The sequence below is a fragment of the Rattus norvegicus genome, chromosome 10 (genome assembly GCF_036323735.1).
Source record: "Rattus norvegicus strain BN/NHsdMcwi chromosome 10, GRCr8, whole genome shotgun sequence".
Taxonomy (NCBI): domain Eukaryota; kingdom Metazoa; phylum Chordata; class Mammalia; order Rodentia; family Muridae; genus Rattus; species Rattus norvegicus.
In genome coordinates this window covers 49176890-49191182 of record NC_086028.1, presented here as the reverse complement: position 1 = coordinate 49191182, position 14293 = coordinate 49176890, and the positions used below count along the sequence as shown (strand labels likewise).

Here is a 14293-nt window from a genome sequence, read left to right as displayed (position 1 = left end):
TAGTCCAGCCAAGAGGGAACTGGAGAGCACACATACTCCTGCATGTGTGCTGTGCACAGAGGCCTCTAATGTGCCAGGGCGCAGGGAGGAAGCAGTTTGTCTGTTCTTTTCAGAGTCACAGTTGCCATGATGAGAGCATGATTCGACTCAGTGGGAAATAAGGAGCCTGGAGTAAGGAAGGCCTAAGGCGTGGTCTCCAGCTATGGCATTGCCACCACAGCCCAGCAGCTGCAGGGAAGAAAAGCAAACCTGGTGACAATTCCAATAGGAGGATTTCAGGAGGGCTTCACTCTGAAAACTCTGACTTCCGCAGATAGCTTCACTGGGCTGCAGGTGTGCATGCCAGCTCAGGAACGCTGGGCTCTCTGGCCCCTCCTTGGAAAGCTCCTGTGCCAGGGGCATGTTCACGTCACTGTTGGACAGTTAGGTGAGTGGTGTCAGGAGCTGCAGTCTCACAGACCCTGTCTGTCTACTTCATATAGGTCACCTTTCGGCCACATTTCCTTAAAAACAGTGAAAATAAGAGGTGTTTAACATAGTTACAAATAAAACGATCTCTGTGTTCCTAATTAGAAGTAAATAATCAGCCATGCTTTTACATGAAATTGAAAAGAAGTCCTCCTAAATGAATGTATTTGTTTTGTTCTTTATTTACACCGAAGGACATATGCCATGTGTAGGCAGTGTGGGATGTGTCAGGGGAACACCGGTTCAGAGTCAGACTGTCAGGCCGGGTGGGTAAGGCCCTGCTTTCTTCACCTCCTGAGCTGTCTCACCAGCCCCTTCTCTCTCTCCTAGGCCTGTTTTCAAAAAGGAAGTGCTGAGCTTTTCATTAAATCCTTACTTGTATGTTATCTTGCTACCTTTTGCTAAATAGAATTTTCAAGACTATTAAAGTTTATGCTTGTTACACCAAGACAGATTTGCTCGGTGATGGTCAGTTCTTATACATTCCCACCCTAGCATGACGTTTCAGTGTGGTTGTGGAAGTGTGTCCATGTTTGATGCTGATGAAGATCAGCGGGCAAGCAGGGGGAGCAAAACCAGCTAACTGCTGGAAGGGCCAGCCATTCCCCACAGGGCTTTGTTCCCCACCTTTCCCAGTGGCTGCAGGAGGAATGGTGGCATGGTAAGAAGAGTGTCTCCTCCAAGAGGAAGTCTGCTGTCCTGGGTACATATGAGCAGTTCTGAGTTGTGTAATTTCTTTCTCAGTAGACATATTAGTTTTCCAATACAGGGAAACTGATTCCCAGGTAGCTGCACCGTTAGCAGATTATAGCATGGCTGGAGTTTACCTGATAGAGGCTGCTGACTTTCCTACACTGACTCTCTTCAGTAAGGGGTTCCATAATCTGCCTGCCTCTCCTGTGTATGTGTCCGTGCCTCATTAAGATTAACACTGTAGGGCTCAGGCCCTTCTTCCTGGGGCTAATTTCTTGTGCCTCCTAGTTCTTGCTCAGTAAGCTAGATTTTGAATTTTCTACTTTGTCCAGCTTGCAAGGAGCAACACCCCACCCCAGCTGTCCCTTGGTCACACTGAGTCCTCTCACTCCAGTATGCCATTTTGCAAATAATTGCAATCAAAGTAAAAATGGTGATAACAGAAAGAATGGTCTCACTCGAGGTCACTGTGAACCTTACATTTATCATCTATTTGATCTGTATAGTAACCCTTTGTGCTCCGTGCTATCAACATCATCTGACAGGTGAGAAATGGGTGCTCGGAGGAGGTGCACAAATCGCTTAAGGTCATTTGGCCAAATGCCGGACTCCAAGGCAAGCTGCCTTATCTCGTTAAGACTCTGGCTTAGCCACCTGATTCCACGTCTGCCCACACACAGTGCACCTGTGCCCAGGCACTTACCTCTCTTCTGCTGGCCGCAGGTCTCTGGACCTGGCCAGTGTTCCACAGTGTCCTGTGTGGACTGCTGTGTTGGAGGTTCCAGTGGTAGTGATTGTTGGAACTCTTAGGGCTGGAATATTCTTTGCCAAATGAAAGCTCCTGTCTGAGGGGAATGGTGCTAACTGCTGACCTTTGACATGCCCACTGCCAACAAAATGCACTGCACTGTCTCTCACAAATACAAGGGCTCCACAAGTGCCATTGTTTCAATAAATCATACTAAATTAATATCTGCTCAAGACTACACATCTTCCAGAAAGTAAATTCTATGTGTAGCCATGGAACCAAGAGCTTGCCTCTGCAGGCACTCCTGCATAGTCTACCTGCTTCAAAGAACATTTCCAAATAGAAGCCAAGCCAGTCAGGCCCTAACAGTTGTGGTTGGATGCATAGGGAGGGGTGGCAGTGATCACCGGTGGCCTTGTCTTTGTAGAGCACTGTATAGAAGACCTGTGTCTCGTGCCAAGGCTTTGATCCTCCCCGAGTTCTGTGAGGTCAGATTAGGCACTCCAGGCTATGTCCAGCACCTTCTCTCAGCACACAGTGAGCTTGTGATTTTGAGTAGCGATTGCTTTTCAGTTTTCTTTAGGTAGATACTCACCAGTCGACCAGAATAATCTCTTAGCAGCATTAGTTTGGCCATTTTCTTAAGACCATTAGAGTAGAAAAGACTCACATAGTCAATCTAGTAATACTTGAGCTGTGAAAATGAAAACTTTGGGGGGAAATTCAGGATTATTTTCACCGTATGAATAAAGTAGCCTGCAGCATGATGAAAACACGTGAGACTAATTTGTCTGGTTGAAAAAATATATACAAATCATAAAATTAGGGAGGCAGCTTATAATGAAAGACATTGACTAGAAAATGTCAATGTTATTTCTCTGGTCTATTTGGTATCACATCTTAATGTAAACAGTGTATCCAAAGAAACTGTGAAATTGATTAATAAATCCACTCTCCTTCACCACCAGGCAATGTGAGATGGAGTTGGCCAGGGCTTTCTAGCCATGGCGGAATTCTCATGGTCACAGGGCTGTGCAAGAGCTGCCACCATGAGAACAACAGGTGCATGCAATTTATGCTCAGAGTAGTTTAATATCTTTAATCAGTTGCTCTAAGTCAAACCATATGATGTGCAGACCTAGACATTTTCCCTCCCTTTCACCATCAAACAGTTCCCCTTCCCTTGGCCACAGTCTTAGCAGTGGCCAGCTGTGAAGCCAGGCTTCTTTTGTTACTTAGGAGGACATACAATGTTTACTGAAGTTACAGTTGATTGCATGGTGGTTAGTTTCCCATTTCTCCCTCCTGTCAAGGTGATGGCGGGTCTCTGAAGAATAAATCAGGATGCCTGACTCTTGTGTTCTGCTCATTTCAGCTATAAATAGGTTAGTGGTTGCATCAAATACTGCACAGTGACCACTCTCATTAGGTTTGGCAGGTTTTTTTTACTGATAAAAAGAACTGCTTAATCTTTACCCCTCAGCAGACAGTCCACACACTGCTGACAAGCACTTGAGTAAGGTGGGCATCTAGAATATACTGTACTTCGCTGCTGCCTTTTTATCAAAGCTGGAGACGGTGGGATAGTTACTATGAACAGAGCAATCGTCTAGGAACATTCCACACAAGTGTCTCTTTGTTTTTCTAATTTCCTTTAGCATAAAATTAAAATATTAGATGAAATTCTCTAAGACACAGCACATGGGTCATTTTTCTTCCTCCATTCAGACTAGCTGTGGGGAGAGCTGGTGCATTCGTTGTCCTTCCTTGGCCTGTGTTTGTCTTCTCAGTTCTTGTTGCCCATGTAATTTGTTAATGGGCCTCTTGGTAATTAAGATGGTGTAGTCATTTCATAACACCCAGCTGTTACGTGATTGCCTCTGGGGATTACATGAGGAAGAGGAAGAATGGCCCGCCATGTTCTTTCTGTCCCTCAGTGGTCCACACTATAAGGGTTAAGAGAGCCACCATGGTTTCAGGGTACAGTCTGCTTTCCCATATGGGCTTCTCCAAATTTTCTCTCCCACTCCAGGGCCATACAAGGGTTGGCTTCTGAGCACTGTGAATGCTGCAGACGATGGCTCTTACTTGTATACTACTGAGCTGGTTATAAGTTACACTGGAAACAAATGTCCCTGTTGTATACAGTGATTTCGGTCTTTCTTCTTCCTATCACTTTCCCAGGTCTAGCTTTGGTTTGAAATCCACTAGAAAGCGACCAGTAAAAGCAGGTGACAAATTGATTTATGAGATGCTGGCTGGGCTTTCCCCCTGAAACGTGAACAATGAAATGTGAACTCCGTCTTTAAATATATTTACACAGGTTGTCACTGACGAATGCGCAAGGGGGAAGGAAGCAGGAAGGTTTTTATCTAGCCACGACTGTAGAAACCTCAGAGGCTGCAGTTTCTAACATGCTCAGAAAAAGATAAAGTGACAGCTTACCCATGTGCACAGCATTGTCACCTCACTAACAGACATGTACTGAACCCTGAAAGTGAGGAGGGCAGACTTTATTTAGGTCTTACTGTAATGTTTAGAGCACTACATTCAAGGTAACCTTTCCCTATGGGCGTTTATGTGCAACTGAGAGGGAAAAGAAATCTTGACACACACACACACACACCCTCCCTCCCCCCACCAAAAAAAAACTTTTTTGCTTCCGATACTGAAAATCACTTTGTAAAAATTAGAGCACTTTCAGAAGTGAAAAATGAAATGCAGCTCTTCAGGAGGCAGATACCTTTGAAAGACACCACAGAAAGGAACACAGAGTGTAAGGAGCTAACACCAGACTCCTCCAAACCTCAGCGGCTGTGTGCTTCATGTACATTGTGTGTGCTCTGAGAAGCTTACAGCTAGTGTTCTGGGTACTAAGAGAGCATCCAGTTCGCTTTCAGGTTTTAAAATACACGTCAGGACTTAAGTGGGGTAGACAGCAGCACTAATCATATTAAGCACAGTGTCTGACTCTCAGAGAATGCATAATTAATGCATTGTTTTAAAGGACCTAATATATTAGTCAGGGCCAGAGCTTCATGCATTGCTGGTGTGGTGGGTGAGGAGCAGAGCTGTCCGGGCGCTGCCTGCACCACCACAGCTAACTCCACTCACTAAATCTATTTTGTTACATCTCTAATACGAGCCAAAGCCGTCAGACAACCTCCATTAGAGTGTTTGCTGCAGAGAACTCTCTCTGGGCTAGTAAATGCTAATTCAGTGTCAATTAGAAAAAATGCTTCTAACAACACAGGGAGATTAATAAGGGGCGCTGTGTTGACTCATCCCTGGGACTTCCCCTAGTTCCGTATAAGGACTCGCCTTTCATTACCTTCTATTTATTATTTTAAATATGTTTAGCTTGAAGGCACTTTGCTATTTCATCTTTATTTTAAAATGGACCCAAATGTTTACTTCTCCATCAATATCCATTTAAACTTAAGCCATTTGGGTCTCACTGATTTAAATTCCTCTAGTCAAACCATTGAATAAAAGGTTCAGTATAAACTCTTGAATTATTGCATTTAAACACTTTTTAAAGTTTCTGATTTCTGTAATCCTCCTCTTAGTCTCAAAGAGGTATAATGTGTATTTTAAAAATAAACATCCTGTTAATGTATATTAATAAACATCCTGTTTCCATAGCTAATTAACAACTGAAAGCTAAACCCTTTCTTTGCAAATTTCATACTTTTTGTCATGGATGGATTCAGGTTTTTGTACAGTATTCTGTGTTTCTGTGTGTGCATATTTTACACTGCCTGATTAAATGGTATGCATTTCATGGTGACAGTGCTTACAGTTTTTCTTATTACTTTTATGAAAATCATCTTTTGTTGAGCTTGGTGATGTGCGGTGGTGAGCCCAGGGAGGGCCTGCTGACTGGACATGCAGAAGTTGTTCCAGGACTGTGAGGATTGGATCATGTTCCTGTAAACAGTTGGTGTTTCACTTGGCTCTTGGAAGCCCCTGCTGAGGCACTAGTGTAATGTTCCGTAATGTTTGGGAATTATGGGGAAATACTTTCAGTATTAATAAGTGCGAGCATTGCTGAAGTGTGGGAAACTACTGATTCGCTCTCACATGTGTTTCGAACTTTAGAAAAAAACTTAATGACTAATTTGTATTTTTTTGTAAAATAAAATCAAAAATTCTGGACAAAGGATTAAATAACCCATGCATCATATTTATATATTATTTTGAACTTAAATTTTGAAAGAAAATGGTATCTGATGAAACAAGGAAGGAACGACCTTTGTCTCTTAAGAAGTGGGCTATTGAAGTAACTTGTAAGCTTAAGCTGGTTTCTTTACTGAGCCAACTTCTGTACTGTGGGGTGTGTTTTCTTTAGTGATTTGACTGGATTCTTCTCTGAAAAACATTCTTCCTGTGCCTCTGCTGGTGCTGTCTCCAAGTGCAGTGACAGTATAGAGGCCTCTGAGTGGGGTTGGCCTCACTGTGCCGTTAGCATGCAGGGGCTTCTTACCTCTATCTCCTCATGCATTTGTGTGCTAGGGGCAAGCACATTATATTTGGTGTAAAATAAGAATTTTTAAGATCACTTAAAAAAACCTAAATGTGGCAGTGTTTTCTACATAGATTTGTGTGGGTCAGAACTATGAATATTATGGTATTGATTTTCATCAAATAAGTATTACATGTGTTAATGTAAGTGTTGTCTCGACAAGTTAGATTCTTGCTTTTTGTTTCCAATTAAAATATTAATTCATTTACTGTATTTCTGTATTTAAAACTGGGGGGTAATTTTTTTTGCATACCTAGATTTAGGTGTCATTCTAATAACTATGTGCTACTAAAGAGTTTGCTCTCGAGTACCAAACAGCCCAGTAACAAGACCACATCAAAGTGAGTGTGTTTAACCACCTTCTCAAGTGTGTGTTTAATTTTTTTCCCAAAAGTTGCATTTTTAATAATAATTTGACAAAGAGAAAAAAAGAGAGAGTGGATGTGTGTATGTGGTTTTTAAGTTACTACAAGGAACATTGAAGGCGTGCGCACACACGCGCGCACACACACACACACACACACACACACACACACACACACGCGCACACATGTGCCAGGATCTGAGAATTACTGTAGATGCTGCTTATGAATCTAACTGTTCTTTTCTATAGCATAGGCACTTTATGTTTAATTTTACTTTTTGTTACCTCTAATAGTTTAATCAATAGGTTTTAGTGAACTGAATTCTTAATTATAGGAACAGATTTAAAAATCTGAATGGATTATAGAATTATGTTATTTTATCTATATTTTAATGATGCAATTTTAAGCAGTTTCATTTTCAGCTGTAATGTTGTTTATTTTTCCTATATTTATGAGACAAGCATTTGTTTTGAATGTTGTAGATGAGGTGTGTTTGATAGAAGACTCTGCCTGTGGTCATTACGTTTGAACACTATCAGATATGTATCCCACTTCCTTATGCTGTGACTGTAGTTCCTGTCTTCTTACTACTCTGGTATGTTTCTGCAAATGAGCATATTCATTTGTCCATAATATCCATTAGAATTTGATGGTTTTGAGTGTAAATTATCCAGAATTACTTTAATAAGGAATGCCTATGTAGAGTACAGATATTAACATGTTATTTGCATGTATGAATCTTTGTAAAATATTTTAACCCTAAATATTTAGATAATTAGATAAAGGATATTTGGAGAAGGAAACATGGTACTTTGAGAGGGAGAGGTTAGACATTTTATGGATGGATTTATGATCATACAGACTGGGCTGAACTATGGCAGGACCATAGAAGACATCAGTATTCAATTCAAAGAGAACAGGCCTCAGACTCTCAGACTGTATTTCTAAATCTGTATTTCTACACTTATTTTTTAAACACATTCCACATTCTTCCCAAAAAAAAAAACAAAACCACTATTTCTCTTTGAATTTCAGTTACTATCATTGCATTTAAATCTCACAGTGAAATTTCTTCTCTCTGCTTAAATAAGACTTTATATTTCAAGACCTGTGTCAGAACTGCATCAGTGTGTAAGCACAGAAACCGGTCCTTGGCTTTCCCAGTGTTCCAGTGTTTGCTCTCCAGTGGGGCTGCTCTCACTTGGGCTTATGTGGATGGAACGGCTCCTCTAATTCTCATGTGCGCACTTGCTTTCAGATCCCTTGAGAACCTTTTCCGCCATCATTTTCAGCATCTTCTGTAAGCTTCGTAAGCCTTGCGCTCCTCTAACTAAGGATGTTTACTCTTCACTAAAAAGCAGGCCTATGGAAAAGCGAGCCGAAACAGTCTGCCTGACGGGCATGTGTGCTTCGTGTGGTGTCTTTCTTTAATGAAGAGTCAGAGTGGAAGTTTATCTCTCCTCCTTCAGCATGTTCGCCAACCTGTCAAGATAATACTACGACCACAGTAAAGGAGCTGGTGACACTCTTCACTCCCAGGTGTCTCTAGTGACCTGCTGTGTCCACTCATCTCTTCCCCTATGAGTAGAATGAATTGCTGAAGCCTGCAGAGCCCCTCTGGGTGGGATTCAGGACTCTGGGAGAAAAGCTGCCCTGGGGCCATCAGTGAGGAGGCCTGTCAGACTCCTCTTTTACTGGCTGGCACTGTGAGCATCTCGAGAATGATTGAGTTCTGCCTCTTGTCAGTGACATTCCTCTCTTCTGAAGAGAACATTGCTGTCATATTTTTAAAATACTTTTACAAGTAAAGGATTGGCTATATGTCATTTGGGATAATTCCACTTCTTTAAGGTAGCATCTGAAGGGGCTACAAAAGATTGGGTGGTTTGAAACCTATCACTGCTTCCAAAGTGCAGCTTCACAACCAGTTAAGAATTCCCAAGCATCTGAGAGTTGTTAAAATGGATAGAAATTCATGTGCTGGGGCGGAGGGAGGGCTTGGGTTGAGAGTAGAAGAGGCACAGATTGAGCCCTGCTTACCAAGAGCACTGCCTACATCTCATTCAATCTCTGTCATGTGTAAACTGGCTCCCGAAGCATCCACGCTGAGGATGGAAAATGAGGAAGTTTGCTTACTTTAAACTCTCTCCTGGGTTTTCCTCCTGGTCTTCGCTCCCTACTGTTTGCCCATGTCATCACTGCCTTATGCATAGCCACCTTGTCCTTCACGTTGCTGTCTCTCTTCTTTGTTCCTCTCCCTCTTTTGCAGTCTGTTTTTCTTCATCTGTTGATCCACTTCCCCCACCACCTCTTCCCTTTGCTCTGAACCTCCTCTCCCCAACTGTAGCCCTGTTATCTCTGAAGAGAGCTCTCAGTACCTTCCAGGTCCTTCTGAGGCTGCTGCTGCCGCACGCCTTGTCCCCAGAGGCTCACGGCATGATTAATAAGGTTCCTCTCAGATAGAAGTGCACAGTGGGGTGTGATTTGCGTGTATTCAAGTCGCTCAAATGGCCAGCTAATCTGGGGGAAAGTACAGGCCTTGTCTAAATGTTTGTGGTGATGTAGAATGAGCACGAAGCAGCATAAGGAAAGGCAGGGACATTGTTTAAAAGTTCACCTTGGTGCACCTACTGAAGCAAAGCCTTCGAGGTGTTAAAGAACACCATGGGCAGATCTGCTCATCCATATTCTTTTATGGAAATTATATTTACCATAAAGTAAAAGAGCATGTACAACAGCATGGACATATGAAGACATTGATCAAACTAATTTTTCATCTAAAATTCAGGCTTATTTTTTTCTTTGTGTTTCCTAATTTTGTTACCAGAAAATATCATGTAACATTAAAAAACTAAAGGTGGTGGGTTCTCTTGCCTTCTTGTGTCTGTCCTTTCCTGCTTCCCAGTCTCCCTGTTCCCCTGCCCCCTCTCTTCAAGTGCTAATGGCCAGCCTCTACCCCTGCTCGCTCTTCTCTCTCTCTCTCTCTCTCTCTCTCTCTCTCTCTCTCTCTCTCTCTCTCTCTTTGTCTCTACTATCCTCTCAGTTCCCCTCCTCATGCCCTGAACAAACTCTATTCTATACTTAAAACAAAAAAACAAAACGAAGATTGTTTTCTGTATTAAATGCTGTAAATAACTACACTTAACTCTGAGTAGCCTACCTAGCTTGAAATTACCATGAAAACAACAGAGTTTCAAAGTTAAATAGAATAGAATAGTCTTCAGTGGTCCATTTTTTGGAATTTTCTCTGTCTAGAAATTTTGAATATGTCCTTCGTAATCAAAAATACCACCTTGTCCCAGCTTAACCTGACAGGTGAATTGAGAACTATAAATTAGTGCTCCGAGCACAGGTTCTCCTCAGCAGAATTTCTGGCAAATACTGCACATTTACCCCTCCATTTTCTATACATTTTTGTAAATTTGAGAGAGGACTCAAAAAGTGTTTAATTGTCTTCATTCCATTGTTAAGAACAAGATGGCAGTGCTACTGAACCCAGACCTTCCGTAGAAGAACCAGAACACATTGGAATACCCAGGATTTTATTTGAGAGCTGATGTGTAAAAGATACTGCTGGCATAGGATACCATTTGGGGTCTTTAAAGTACATCATCTACAAGGACATCAAGACTTCTGTGGCACTTCAGTCAGGAACAGCAGCCTGTGTGAGGGCAGAGTGGGCAGTCCTGTGTGTGAAAAGAGATGTTTGTAGATAGCTTTGGCCTTGGCCCTCCCTGTCTCCTTCAGGCCCTCTGAGGCCTCCAGTGCCCCCTTGCCCAGGCTACCAACCTCAGCCAAGTGTCTGGGCATTTCTTCTGTTTTCTTTTGTTTTTCTGTGCTGCTGCTGCTGCTGCTGCTGCTGCTGCTGCTGCTGCTGCTGCTGCTGCTGCTGCTAATGGTTTAAAAGAGGTTCTCGCTGTTACCCAGACTGTCCCCAGCTCAAACTCATAGAGATCTGCCTAGGCTTCCTGAGTGCTAGGATTAAAAGTGCATCACCCACCCAGTTTGTTTCATTTCTTTTGAGGATTGACTATTTTGGATTGTTCTGCTATCAGTTGCTTTTATATTATAGTTTAAAAGATCACATTTAAGTAATTTTTGCATCAAAAGCATGTGTGAATTTCCATACTAAAGCTTTTACCTTGTTTTATTTCTGGTCTGTCTCCTGTTTGTTATCAGGAAACATAAACTGAAAGGCTGTGCACTCAAGTCTTGATCCAGAAGAAAAGGTAAAAGCAGCATGACATGAAATAACCAGAAACAAAGAGTAGCCCAAACTCAGGCGTCTCATCAGTGAGGAGTACTTCAGGTTCGCATGTGTGAAGCAGACATTGTCGAAGCTGTGAAGTGATAGTTCAGCTAACTCACTAAGTCTGTGAAGCTGAGATCTTTGCAGTGTTTGATAGAAATAGGTTGAGGCGACTGGAAAACGACTTAGTGAGTAAGGGAGCTCGCTGCACCAGCCCAATGACCTGAGTTTCAGTCTCTGGCACCCAGGTAAAAAGGCCGTACAGCTGTGCCTGTGAAAACAAGTGGAACCCAGGAGCTGGTGGTGAGCAGCCTGACTGTATCGTGGGAATTCAAGAGTGCACAGAACAGGGTAGCCAATATCCTCTGAGGATACACACACACACACACACACACACACACACGACCAGATGCACTCCCCTATACACACATGATTTTTTTAAAGAGTAGATTGATTGCAAATGGCAAAGTGTTGCTTGATGACTGCAGAATAGTAAGGAGGGAGCACTTTGTTTATGCTGGTTGCCAACACTCCCTTGTCTCTGTAACCTTGTAAAGGACAGGAATTATCTGTGGAGAGTCAACAAGACAAATTAGGCAAAGCACAGAAGCCCCTGGGTTACTTGTGCCCTCTATTCCCAGGCTGAATTCTTACAGGCCAAGGAGCCACTGCCTCCTGAATTCCTCTCTAGGGAAACTAGAGATATGTTGAAACTTCCCCCCCATATCTGCCAGAACCCTTCAGCAAGAATTACAGGGGAATAGAGAAGGGCAGGTTCCAGCCGCCCGCTTGTTTTCACTGAGAAGGGTGAGAGCCTGGGAGGAGATTTGCTCTGGCCCTGGGTTTGCATGATGAAAGAGTTTCATGTAACTGGAAGGCCTGGGCAATCACAGTACACCATGAAGACTGGGCCAGAAACAGGCAAAACTTTATACCCTGTGTCCTGGTGGCACTAAATGAGACCGGAGAATTAGGAAATGTTATTATCAAGCAGATTATTTCCCCTTAAAACAAACCATACCCTAGCCTGCCTGGTTGTCACATGGTCATACACACATGAGCTGTTATGGAAGTACAGTCGCCGTGGGAAACACCACACAGCCAGTCTCAGAGGTAGATGTGTGGAGAATGTGGCTGGTCTCTGCTTCTAAGGCATCTTTCTATGGAAAGCCAATGCTGAGAATAACAGTGGCAGGAATCACTGGCAAGAACTTTCCCCAAACAATGCTCCTCCTCACCATTTATGTCTGTATTAAAAGTACTTACATTTGCTTTTGTTTGGGTTTTAATGCCCATCACAGTTCTATAGCTTATGATAGAATTTAATCATAAACCAAATACCTCATCATTCTTCAGCCAAACGTCATGAAATCACTGTTGATGAGGGGAGGAGATAAAGTAATTGAATTAGGAATGGGTGGTTTAAGTTTACACCATTTTATTATATCAGGAATTTTTGATATTTGAGCTGTGGCTTTCCACAGCTGTGCAGTCACTTGTGCCTGGGATACGGTATAAGCCAGGTGCTATGACTTTGTCGCCTTACATTCCAAAGGAAGATGTGTGTGGAGATGGTCAAGTATACTACTGTAGTGAGCGTTGCATGAAATAAAACACTGATCTTTCAACTCTTGCGGCACGGAGCTGTGGTCCGTACAGTCCCGGGCTTTTTGTCCTCTGCTTACTCCTCCGCTGTGAGGAGTGGAGTCTATGGCAGCAGCAGCGTGGCAGCTCCTACATTTCTGTCTGTAATAATTTCCTAGTCACAAAGGTATGCATTTTAGTCTTGCAAATAGATTGCTCTCATAGAGTGCTCTTATGAAATATTAATTTCCTGTAGTCCACAGTCATTGTTTGAACTTCTAAGCAGTTGGTTTGTAGAAATGGAGAGAGAAGTCTCTGTAGCATGAGGAATGCCCATGCCATAGAGGATTCCTGGCTTTGTTTAATTTTCCTATCTCCATTTTGATTCTAAATCATAGCTTAGCATATTAAATTTAAAAATAAATACTAAAGAAAAAGGATGCATTGTTACTTGCAGAAACTTAATGTTCAAATAATTTGGAAGGGGTTGTGTGAGAATGTTAAGTATGATTTTACGTTTAGTTCATTTTAGGTTTATGCAAGACTGAAAGGAGCACAACTCAGTCGGTCTGAGCGTCTGTTGAAATGGTTTAACTGTAACATGATGAGCGGCAGCATGTGGGCATGTGTATCTGAGATGTGTGCCTAGGAACATTTGTGAAGTTCCCCAAGAAAATCGCTCGCAACTCTTGGCCTAGTTCATTTAATAAAATTCTTTAGAACGCTCCGTAGATTTATTTTAAAAATAAGCCACACGCATTCAAACAGGCCCCTGCTTATTTTATCAGCGGTGGTGTGCTAATGTGTGGAAGCCTGTGTTCTCATCCAGTCAGACGGAGCTAAAGGCACTTTCTGTGCTTCTGTAAACACAAAATGTGGGGACATGAGTGACCTGTTTTCAAGTTACTGAGAGCACTATAAAAATGCACATTTAGATCAAAACAAGTGAATTGTTAGGAAAATATCTCTGACACTCTTTAAAAGAGGCTAGAGCTAAATTACACAAAATTAGACTATCAGGGTTTATAAGAAGTTTATTTTTTCTGAAAAAATAAATATTGCTATTTTAAAATTGAGTTAGAATGATGGTCCTTGAAGAATTCCCAAGTGAGGGGTCTTGTATCTATTTTTGTATGCCTAATTTAATTGAATTAACAGATTATAAATTATAACTGCATTCAATGTGTGATGTCAGGCACTTGGTACACTCAAGATGTTCCACTGATGGTCAAGCTTTTTAAATGCTATCACCGATACCAAATATATTAAAGCTGGGAAATTGTGTCTGTTGAATTTAAAAAAAAAAAAATGCTAAGTTGGGGATCCCTTACGTCCTGCCTTTGCTATGAATGTCAGAAAACCACTAGAAAGTGTAAATTGAGAGATTTTTATTATAATTGAAATTAAGGAAATACCTTTTGTTTAAAACTTGTCTCTGATTCAGATTCCTCATTAGTTCCCAAAAAATCTCAAGTAAGGCTTTGTGGAATAGCATCATAGGACATGCGTGACATTTGATATGTCACACAGGGTCTTTCGATTTTGCATAGATGTCTCCTGTCAGGCGACACTGAGCTGGTGTTTACAGACTGGACCCTGTGGTCACTGTGCTCTTCCAGTTATACGTTCTGGTTGCTTTTTGCTTTGTTATTAGAGAAATT

At 42.0% G+C, this 14293-nt stretch overlaps 1 protein-coding gene across 2 annotated transcripts in view; it reads left to right on the top strand.

The window, feature by feature from the left end:
- The window catches only part of Cox10 (cytochrome c oxidase assembly factor heme A:farnesyltransferase COX10), a 111801-nt gene that overhangs the window by 50827 nt on the left and 46681 nt on the right, over positions 1–14293 (top strand). The gene's annotated exons all lie outside the window — the stretch shown is intronic.